The sequence below is a fragment of the Syngnathoides biaculeatus genome, chromosome 14 (assembly GCF_019802595.1).
Source record: "Syngnathoides biaculeatus isolate LvHL_M chromosome 14, ASM1980259v1, whole genome shotgun sequence".
In the NCBI taxonomy this organism is placed as follows: domain Eukaryota; kingdom Metazoa; phylum Chordata; class Actinopteri; order Syngnathiformes; family Syngnathidae; genus Syngnathoides; species Syngnathoides biaculeatus.
Genome location: NC_084653.1, coordinates 5,935,462 through 5,947,468, shown reverse-complemented (window position 1 = coordinate 5,947,468; position 12,007 = coordinate 5,935,462). Strand labels below are relative to the sequence as shown.

The 12,007-nt window shown below is 39.8% G+C and overlaps 1 protein-coding gene across 8 annotated transcripts in view; it reads right to left on the bottom strand.

Annotated features, from left to right (window-relative positions):
- Positions 1-12,007, bottom strand: part of raph1a (Ras association (RalGDS/AF-6) and pleckstrin homology domains 1a) — an 85,821-nt gene that overhangs the window by 71,881 nt on the left and 1,933 nt on the right. The window lies entirely within an intron of this gene.

Genomic DNA, 12,007 nt, shown 5'->3' with positions numbered 1-12,007 from the left:
CATTACAGTGGGGTAAACTAGCTCACAAAGAGATTCTTTTTTTCACTTTACATTTACACACTTACGCTACAATAACATTTACATTCCACCTACATGCTGAGATCATCTTGAATAGTAAATGCAACATTAAGATGGTCCACCAATATGTTCCCAGGTCAAGTATTCTCCTTATTACAAGCAAATATATCATAAATTTAATTCTGATGGCTGATTACTACATATTGTAGATTTTACACAGCATTCCTGTACTTTGTTGACTTGTACAGGCCACTCATCCTGAAGTATGGTGGCGGTCTAGCCACACAAGAGCATGCTTTGACTTCTAGTGAGACACTACAGACACACTTTCCATCTCCCTCAGCATCGGGAGCTCGCCGCAGTTTATTTTGGAGATGGTTCACGTGCAAGGGCATGTGTTGTGGAACCAAAAAGGTACACGGCCAGAGAACACAGTCACTGTTCCAGACCTGCCACCACTCCCACAGACGCTAAAATAACACCTCAGGCCTTCTGTTCAGGCTCGACAACTTTTATATATCATTTAGACATTCAAAGATAAACTAAGAGGCTAGGGTTAATTTTTTCTTTTTCAGTGGCACAAAGACCTGCAGATGTTCTTCTTGGCCTATTTTGAGTTTTGGCTGGAACATCAGGCTGGACAGATTTAATGTTGACAGACTTTAACAAATAATTATGCTGACATAAGCAACATTCAGAGCCCAACAATGCAACTTGCTTCCAACGAGTGCAGTACCTTATCAACTATGTGCATTTGGTCACCAAATGTTTCACAAAACTTGAATTGTGGTTGCATATATGGGAAAGGTGGGGCACTACATGAACATATTCCAAGATATATTTTAGCATTTAACCAGATTAAAATTAAAAATTTGCCTTTGCATCTGCATTTAATGTGGCAAACTGAACCAGTGAAAAATAATATATCAGTGGATCAGACAAATGACAAATATACGGTATATTTCGCTCGGCAAGTATTTTTCTAAGCAACTGTCACTAAATTGCCTGAAGGTGTGAATGTGAGTGCAAATCCTTGTTTGTTTATATGTGTCCTGCAATTGGCGGACAACCAGATGAGGGTGTACCCTGCCTCCTGCCCACTGGGATAGGTTTCAGCACTTCCGTGACCCTTGTGGATATTTTCATACAATGCGTCTCTGAGTGTTGTTGATATATGGCTTTTACTTTTGAATGGTAGCGTTTTAACTTAGATTTGTAGATAGAGCGACAAATTGTGTTGATTGACCATGGTATTTCTCAAGTGTTCCTCAGCCCACGTAGCAATATAATTTTCACAATGATGCTGGTTTTTAATGGAGTGCCACCTGAGGGATCAGGTCAGGGGTGTTCAATATTGGTTTTCAGACTTGCCAGTTACTATACATGCAGGGATTCCCCAAAATTCTCCTGAATCTTTTGATATTATGCACCATAGATGAAATGACAATGGATGCTCCTTTTATCCGCAATCATGACACCCACCTGTTTCTAATTCATATGTTTCTAATCAACCTTTTTATCCATGGAATGGTTGAAACTGGAGGTTTTTTTTTTTTCAGATTCCTCAACTTTCCCAATCTTTTGTTACCTCAGGTCCACCTATTTTGGAATGTTGCTCCTGGCATCAAATTCAAAATGACAAAAATATTTTCACACACACAAAAAAAATAAATAACTGAAAAAAACTGTTGAAATATTAAGTACTTGTCTTTGTAGTGTATTCAATTGAATACAAGGGAGAAAAGGATTTGCAAGTCATTGTATTCTGTTTTTATTTACGTTTTAGACAGCATCCCAAGTTCGTTGGAATTAGGGATTGTACGATGGCAGCACCACTTGAGTCAACCACATGTTGTTGTAGAAGACACCTTATCATTTCTTTTCCTCCTTTTTTGTGATAAAAGTACTAAAACCCTATTTTAATATTAGCCTTAAGTTAAAATAGTGTAGGGCACTTTGATTGGCTAGTGACACGTCCAGGCTGTAACCTCACACCTAAAATAATTTGGCATAGGCTCCACCACACCCATGACCCTCACACAAATACACTATATGCCAGACGGGTCAGTATTTTACACAAATAAGTTCATGAAATGATTTCAGATACTAATACTGATCATGCCATGGTGGAGAACTGGCATCACAGCAACCCACATCGATCTCACAGTTCTGAGAATCCAGGCTCAAATCCAGCCTCGCCTGTGTGGAGTTTGCATGTTATCTACATGTCAAGGTGTGTTTTCTCCTGGTAGTCCTCGCACTCCCAAAAACATACATGGTACCTCAGCTAAAGATTCTAAATTGCCAGTATGGTGTGAATGTGAGTGTGGAAGTTTGATTATATCTGCCCTGGGACTCACTGGCTACCAGTTCAGTGTATCCCCTGTCTCTTGCCCCTGGGATGGGCTCTAGTACATCTGCGAGTCTCGTGGTCTAGGATAAGGAGGATGGAAAATGAATGAATTAATCATACTGATGCAATTGTTTTTCATTATCTTTTTTTTTTATTTCACACTTCAAAACATTGCTGATTTCCAAGAACAAGTTGGTAACACAAACCATTTATACAGATACTTTGACAAAACTACAACTTCCGAGTGGTTGGTTAGCCCACTAAGGCTGCTAAAAATCAGATGGGGCCTACCTTGAACCTTGGTAATCCATCTCTATTCAGTAAAAACCTGTGATTCTTTCATTTTGAACCAAGATTTCTGTGGCTGCTTAAGTTATTTTGTAAATGTATCTAAACAGTCCTGATTCCCAGCTGCACAACCTGCTCCTAGTTCTCCACACGGGCCAAAATACATCAACACGAACAAAAAGCGAGAGAAAAAAGGAGAAGACTTGGCTGAAGCAGAGAGGAAAAACAGAGAGGGGGAAAAAAGAATAAAAGAAGAAATGAGACACAATTTTCCAAGGGGCGAGAACAGCCAGAACGGCACTCCATCTGTCTGGAATTAGATTCAGTCTTGAAAAGCTAACTGAACTCTCAGCATGTTCTTGCACACCGTCGTCAAGGCGAGACAAGGTCATTCTCAACGCTGATGGGCAATATTTAGTGAATTGGGACAACAGTGAAGCCCATAAACTTAATATAAACAAACTGTTATTTTACTGTGTGGCAGAATGAGTAGAATGTCATCTGGACCCATACAGAGATATCACCACTTAACCTGTAGACCCCACAGTTTAGCTTTACCTGGTGTAAAATATGGCATCACGAACCCAACAAACTTAAAGAAAGTGAAAACTTAATTTTTAAAATGACTTCGTACACACAAAATTACAACCATTTTAACTGCTTGGTTTGCTGACAAAGTTCAATAAACAGAAATGACAGAAAAGGACATCTGGATACTCCATTAATGCTGTGCTTGTGTGTGTGCCATGTGCACACACAAACAGGGCTGAGTCATTGCTTTTGTCCCGCCAAATTCCTGTTTCAACAATAAACAACAACAACAAAAAAAAGCAAAAAGTTCCACTGGCACACATCTTAAAGTGCAAGAAGGATCCAGTATGAAACTTCTAAAAGGTAAAAAAAAAAATGCAGTTCTTACGGCAACTACGTGTTAAAAAAAAAGTGGTCCCATGTACGCTATATATAAAATAACTACTGAGGGAAGAATGTAGCAAGAGATTGACAGGCAGTTCGGTGCAGCACCTGCAGTAATGCAGACCCTCTATCTCTCTGCCATGGTAAGGAAAGAGCTGAGCCAAAAAAGAAAGCTCGCGATTTACCTACATTACTATCAACCTCCAACGTTCCAACCCTCTCCTATGGTCACGAGTAAGGGTCGTTATCAAAAGAACAAAAACACATACACAAGTAACTGAAATGAGTTTCCTCTGCAGGGTCTCTGGGGCTCTAGCTTATAAGAGAACTGCTTATCCTCTACATTGAGAGGAGCTAGATGAGGTGGCTCACAGGGATGAGAATGATTTTTTTTTTTTTTTATAAAACACACTGTTAAATGGTGACCTATGGTTATTTCTAACAGTTTAAATACAGGGCAATCATAATGTTTTGAAAACTTAAAATATGAGTCCCAACAAACAAACAATTTTTCCAGGCTTCAAACATAAAAATGTAGACTGGGTGAAATTGATGTCAAATAGGCTACTGCACTTACAAGTTATACTTCAGAAATAAGTACACAAGTAATTTGTTTATATATATATAATGACAGAGAGATATCATGAAATATAAAAGTGAGAGATAAAATGTGTGATCGACAGGGCCAGTGCTACAGATAGGGCTAATTGTATTAAAAGTTATCACTTACATAATATTTGAGAAATTTACGTCCAACTTACCTTTGTGTTTCCTGGTTTGGCTATGCTCCTGGATAAGAGCACAGCACTTTGCCAGGAACGTCCACTTTTTGCATGTGTTCGGTTAGACATCTTGATACCGTTTTCGTTCCTATCGGCACGGATAAAATTTTTTCAAGCCATGCCCATTGAAATTGTTTTACCCCGTGGTTTTTATCAATTTCCCTGGCACGATCTTCATCTTTTCGCTCCAACACTTTCACCATACTGGAAAACGTGCAGACCACTCGATATCATATGCATACCAATAAGTTATATCTATGCCGTGGTAAATAGAATGCTTCTCTAACGAATGTTAACATCAGGGTGAGAATACTGATGAAATACCACTGGAAATCGGAATGTTGTCATTATTATGAACACAAAATTTAATTCAAAGACATAGCAATGCCGTAAACAGGTAGCCATGCCGTTTTCCGCTATCACAGCTGTGACTAATTTCACGACGAGTGTTGCCGATAGATGCTGGCGGTTGTCTTGATGACAGCCTTGCCCCGCGTCAAGCCGTAACCAGCTGATAAAACTTGCAAATGCGCAGAAAATTCTCATCCCTGGGCTCAGGCCTATGTTAAGGATGCCTGCTGGATGAATCCCTGGTGAGGTGTTCTGGACAAATCTCAGCGAGAGGATGTTTTGGGGATGATCCAGGACAAGCCAGGAGGGTGGGTATTAGCCCAAAAGAGCTGGACAAAGTGGTTGGGGAGAGGGAAGTCTGAGCTTCCCTGTTTGGGCTGCTGCCCCCGTTACCTAACCTAAGATAAGCGGAGGAAAATGGATGGATGGATGACATAATGCAGAGCTCAGTCATGTTAGATATACCTAACTTTGATCAGTGAATGTGAATGTCGGAATTTAATTTCTGCTTTTAATTTAACATTTTTACAGACAAAAAAAGTGCAAGACAAGAAAAGTATAACACACACAGAGTTAATCTTTTCAGGCTCTCTGAACTGAGCTCTTCTGAGCCTACACTGATGGTGGTTTAGACACCAAGGTTTTATGTAACTTCAGATTTTTTCTGTGTTAATCTCATGATGCATTATTTATTTCAAATTTTGCTTGTGTTTTCAAATTCTAGTTTTCTTGACTTTATCAAAAAAAGAATGTCCCTACAAGACAAAAAGGCTTGGAAAGAAGCATCCTCTGTACATAATCTGTTCTTCCTTCACACCCTCTCCTTCACCCTCACCCCTGGGAAGAAGAAGAATTTCCTGAGAGGAGGAGGAATGACTTTTCCACACGGGAGAGACGTGGACGGATGGCGACCTGCTATAACCTCCTACGACCACCGGAGGAGCTGGACTGACATGACAAGTGTGGTCCTGACATGAACCGTTGTCCCTAAATGCAGAGCTGCCACAGGAAGTGCCACATTGGTCATGGCACTGCGAGAGCAGATGTTTGATTCCAAACGCAGGCAACAAACTGCCTTGAATGTCAACCGGTGAGCTTGCAGGAGTCAAAATAAATAAATATGCCACCAAGCTTTATCCCAAATTAAGCCTATAAAAAAGGTATGAGAAGGTGAATTGTATTCCTACCAACAGTGTCCAGGAGTATTTTATTTTTTTCAATTGCAGACAAGGGAGGCTTTTGCTTGTATGAACTCAGTTTTAGAATAGTATTAAAAAAATAGTACAATAAAAAGTGATTTTTTTTTTTTTTTTGAAGAGACTGGCCAGATTAAGTGATATAGCTCTGCAGAACAAACATTGATGTCCACAACATTGTGCAACACTAATCATTGTTGTCACCATCTACATATATCCTAAACTGCATAAAGAACCAATTTACAAGATACAGAAAGACACTTATGGGAACATTTTGGATACAAGTCAGATGAATGCAGCCATCCCGTGAACACCAATAAGATGCTATGTCTTGGGTATGTAGGAAGTCATACCAAAACAACCCAACATAAACCTCAATGTGACAACATATATTTAAAACACAACCATCCTACCCAATTTCTTCAGCTGGGAACAAAAAACAAGATGGGACATTTCCCCTTTCCCATCAGCTTGCAATTAAAGACTTTTTATCCAGGCATATTTGCTGCTGAATGGCTTCCGAAAGTGGTCACTCAACGAGCTAAGCTCCTAATCACGCATTTTAGTGGTACCAATACTGCTGCTAAAAAATAATTAAATCTATGGCGTAAAAAACAGCACCATCAACAATTCTATAGTTTGTGACTATCCATCCAACCATTTTCAGAGCCAACTATCTGCAGAAGGCTCACGTTTTTACCAAAACTAAAATCTGTTGTAGTTAAAAGGTTTAGAGGCCTAGGCCTCTGAGATTTAGTGTGAAAATAGTTGATGATAAAATTAAAATAAGTGACAAATTCTTCATGTTAAATGTTAAGTTGAGGCCCAAGTCTTTTGAAAGTCCTAATGAATGCTCTGACATGAAGAACTATAAACACTAACAATTTTCAAGCAAGCTTCCAATCTTCTGGAATTGTGCTTCAAATAAAGAACTTTGTTGATCACATTGTTAATTATCTACTAGTCAATACTGCCTAAAAAGACGGGCAGCTATTTTTCTTTTTAGTGACTCAGTATGTGGTTGAAAATTCAGGTGCATCTATCAATCTATCTATTTCTATTTATAGGACTAAATGCTCTTTTGCTTTTATTATCACTAAGCTACTGTTTTAATGTTAGTCATTGCGGCAGTACATGTAGAGCTAAGTATTTTTTTAGGTGGTACTGATACTTCAGGTAGAGTGTGCATAGCACAGGTTCTAAGTTTGTTCATAGGAGTGAAAAAAAATCTTTATTTATAAAACGAATAGACACCTGTTGCATACACACCAGTAATGTGCGTGAATACATCCCACCTGTTCTAAACTGCCACGCTCGTGGATGTCTAATCTCATTTGCAATGGGAGGAAAGACCTCAAACTAACAATATATGGCAGCAGCAATCCTTTAAAGAATGCACGGACAGATTACTTCCTTCTCTAACATAATTGCCAAAGGGGTGGAGAAAAGGCATATCTCTGAGACTGACAATGAAGTATTTGTCTGAGAAGTGGAAACAAACGACAAAATACGGTTCGGACCAATTAGGGCAGGGATTACCAACAAACAAAAAAATACATGGGGAATGTTAATTCGGTTGGATCAGGGGGAAAAAAACATTTTGGAAATAGTAAAGGTTTGAAATGAGGGTGTATCACCATACTCTCTCGACATGAATTTCTATTTGGACAGCAAATTGACTCCATTTTCAGCGAATACAGTAGTCAGGGATGCAACACGGTGGATCTATCGATAGTGGACCGTGAAGATACTGTAAATCAGACTTTAAACCAATCTGATTGGCTTGATCAGAACTGGACAACAATTAGCATTTTCCATGATGACCGCTTCGGCTTATTCGGCTTAACATCATAATTTACTGATACGATCAATGACATAATTGATAGCCTCCGTCTCCATTGCATAGAGTACAGGATATTACAATCCAAAAGCTTCTTTATTTTTTATTTTTAGCTTTGTCAGATGTCGTTTGATATTGTACTATAAGTATCTGACCACCAATAAAGTTATTAAAAAGAAAACGCTGGTGTGGGACAGACAACAAATCTGAGACAGACAACATCTTCCGCCTTCTGTCACATGGAACACCAGACACCTTCTGCCAACTGTTCCACCCCGCTTGGACCCGTTTCTTCACTTCCTTACCACACTCTCAATTGCTCTCTATTGTTGACCCCAAATATTTGAAGTCATCCACCCTCGCTATCTCTTCTTCCTGTGGAGCTTCACTCCTCCTCCACCCCTCACATTCATGCACACATTCTCTTTTACTTTGGCTAATCTTCAATCCTCTCCTTTCCAGTGCATGCCTCCATCTTTCTAATTGTTCCTCCGCCTGCTCCCTGCTTTCACTGTAGATCACAATATCTGCGAACATCATAGTCCAAGGGGATTCCATTTTAACCTCATCTGTAAACCAATCCATTACTACCACAAACAGGAAGGGGCTCAGCGCTGATACCTGATGCAGTCCCACCTCCACTTTAAATTCTTCTGACATACCAACGGCACACCTCACCGCTGTTCTTCTGCCCTCATACATGTCCTGTACGATTCTAACATATTTCTCCACCACACCAGACTTCCGCATGCAGTACCACAGTTCCTCTCTTGGTACTCTATCATAGGGTTTCTCTGGGTCTACAAAGACACGGTGTAGCTCCTGACCTTCTCTGTACTTTTCCACAAACATCCTCAAGGCAAATAATGCATCTGTGGTACTCTTTCTAGCCATGAAACCATACTGTTACTCGCAGATACTTCTGTCCTGAGTGTAGCCTCCACTACTCTTTCCCATAACTTTATTGTGTGGGTGTGAATGTCAGACTACTGCAATAAATTATAAGTAGTCCGATAGCACTGTGTCCTATCTTTTCCGATCACTGGGCTTCACATCATCACCTCAACCGCGACCTCATCCACTTGTTACCATTCAATAACAACAGTGGCTTGTGCTGAATGTACTCTTGAGAACAAAATGAGGGGAAAAAACGTGTTCTGGTGGTCATCAGCGCTTACCAGAGGACTGTTATTCAAGGATTGCTTCAGGTATGATCACGTACTGTACGTAACCTAGAAAGCTAGTGCTACCATTAATGGTTTTACGTAAACATGTCAGCTTTCTGTCGCATCATGCTCTAAAGTTTTAGTGTGTGAAGTACTTTAATTGCAATAAAGTATTTGCACCAAATTAGCACCCATTACCGTATTTCTGTTATGATGTAAGGTTAGTATGACCTGACTGAAACCCTAAACTATGTGAGTGGACAATCATTGAACGCACTCTAAATGTGATAACTATTTTATCTTTCATCTAAAATGCAAGAGAATACTTTGAAGATCTTCAGTACCCAGTACATACAGTCACTGAATAAGTCATTTAAAAAGACATTGTTCAATCTTGTGACCAGATCAGTGATCCTGTTTTTAAAACATGCTGATCAGCGACTACCTCCAAAAATCCTGATTGTGTGAAACCCATCTGTGAACTCATCGGTTACAGGTCATAGTTTTCACAGTAGGGAATCCCAGTTTGATTGACTATTAAGGTCTAATTTGAGATGAATAACCACCCCATTTAAAATGGATAATTTCCAGAAATTAGTCAGTTTCTCCCAAGACCCTAGAGCAAAGCCCCACCAGTCCAGTAACGTCACTACTTAATTGTCATTAACCACATTTTTGAGATGCCCACTGCCTCAAGAGAAGCAGGCAGGCTTCAACCCACAGTGGTTGAAGCAGCCTTGGACTTAGAAAAGTAGGGCAGCGGGGATTTTTATACTCCAGTTAACTCTTGACACTACTGGGACTGGGTTCTGCCCCACTTTGCCGCAGCATGGGGATTCCTGTCTGGCCAAATTATTACACATCACCTCCGATGGACTCATTTGGAAAAGTGCTCGCCCAGTGTGAGCAACTCTATAGCATGAGATGGGAGACATTGCTAATATTTTTAAACTCCGTTGTCAGTTAACCAAAACTGCAGTTGTGCACCACTGCAAAGTACAAAATCCATCAATTTTCTGAACCGCTTATCCTCATGAGGGTCGCAAGAGTGCTCACTACATATCCATTTTTGCTTAGTTATCAAATATTTTGTGTCCGAGACTGAGACTTCGACTTCCACATTGGCGCAATTTTATTTAAGTTTCGTTTACCAATCAAACGACAAAAGAAAGTCAGATGACCTCACACAACAACGCCTATTGGGTTTCCAGGGCGTGGGTATTAAAACTAGATAAGGCAACCTGGCTGATGGTCATGTCCACACGTGGCGCCCATGTTGAAAAGGTCATCGTTACCAGGAAGGCAACGGTGTGCTGCTATTGTGTACGTTTCAAGGAATACAAAAAACAGGTTTCATGTTTTGTAGTATTTGTCAGGCACTGCCTGCCCAAATGTGGATAGTTCAGCCCACTTAGTTTGACAAAACATGCTGCATTAAATTGCAGATGTGTAGTTTTGTCTGTCTACACGAGCATGTGACCAATTATATCAGAATTTATTAGAACTCTTACTCAAGTAATTTTTAAGGAGTACTTTTTACTTTTACATGAGTCAAGTAATAGCACTATTAATTAAGTACAATATTTGGCTACTCTATCCACCTCTGGAGCAGACATTCTGTGATCGCACATCCCAAAAACAGGCAACATTAGATGAACACTCTAAATTGCCCCTAGGTGTGATTGTGAATGTAGCTGTTTGTCTCCATGTGCCCTGCGATTGGCTGGCAACCAATTCAGGGTATACCCCACCTCCTGCCCGTTGACAGCTGAGATAGGCTCCGGCACTCCCCGCGACCCTCATGAGGATAATCGGCTAAGAAAATGGATGAATGGATGGATGATTATGATTCTGTTACTGGTTTGTCACGTCAAAAAGCAACCATGTCTTTTCAAAGTAAAAGCAGATGTTTGAAAATTGCTACTACAAATGTCTTATTTTATTCAAACAATGATAATCGGTCTGCCTTAGTGAAGAACTACAGAAAGAAAGAAAGAAAGAAAGAAAGAAAGAAAGAAAGAAAGAAAGAAAAAGACTCTCTGGGACAACTACCCCAACTGATAGAAATGTCACAATAGCTCACAGAGACCTCTCAGAATTCAGGTGGGAATAAGTGGGTATTTTTAACTGAAACTTAACAGTCAATTGGAAAGGTGTTTCCCAATGTCTAACAAAATGAGATGATTCAGGAGAAAAATATTAAATGAAAAGAAATCCCACCATTTTCCTAGCCCAGCTAACTTCATGCAAAAGGCGGACTACAGTTTTACCCTTTTCCTCGAATTTGAAGATGGTATTTCAGTCACTAACATTTGAAAATTGTACGGGTGTGGTCAGTCATGCCTGCAGATATAAAGTTACGGGTGTAGTCCGCCAGTCAAGCCCGCAGATAAAGTTGCGGGTGTGTGTTCTGTTTGTAATTATGAGTATAGCCCTTTAAGAGCGGAAGGGGGCAGTGTCAGGCTGTGGTTCACTGTGCTGGATTGGTTTTCATGTGTGCTGAGAGTGTGCGACAAGGGCGCAGTTTAAAGGGAACATTGGTCAAGACGACACAAAATAAGCGACATCTTTCTATATCTATGCATTTCTACTCGTAACAAGTTCTACACCCGTCATTTTTCATGCTCAACTGTGCAGATTTGCAAGTGTGATGGCCTGCGGGCGCCATTGCTTCCGACAAATCACAGTGACTGGTATTTTTTTGACCATATTTTCTATAACAAATAAACAATAACAAAAAGGCAATCTTTCCAACACTATAAAACCAATTTGTCTGGAACCCAACATCCAATTTAAAACATTCTTGGTCCTTTCAACTGAGCTCAAAATGGCCTTTCCATCCATAATAAGCATTTTGACAAACATAAAAATAAGTCAAATAATCATGTGGTAGATATGAATGAGATTAAAACAATGCAATCAGACCAACAGCTGAGACGGATGTAGTGGATGAAGCTAATTACACCAATAATCACCTCAAACACATTGATACTTATTTAGATGGATGCAGTGACTGTATTATGATGTCGTCACAGAAACAAAATTAATTAATCAAAGCGCAGCATAAAATACTGTAGGTGTGATGTCATCTTACTGGA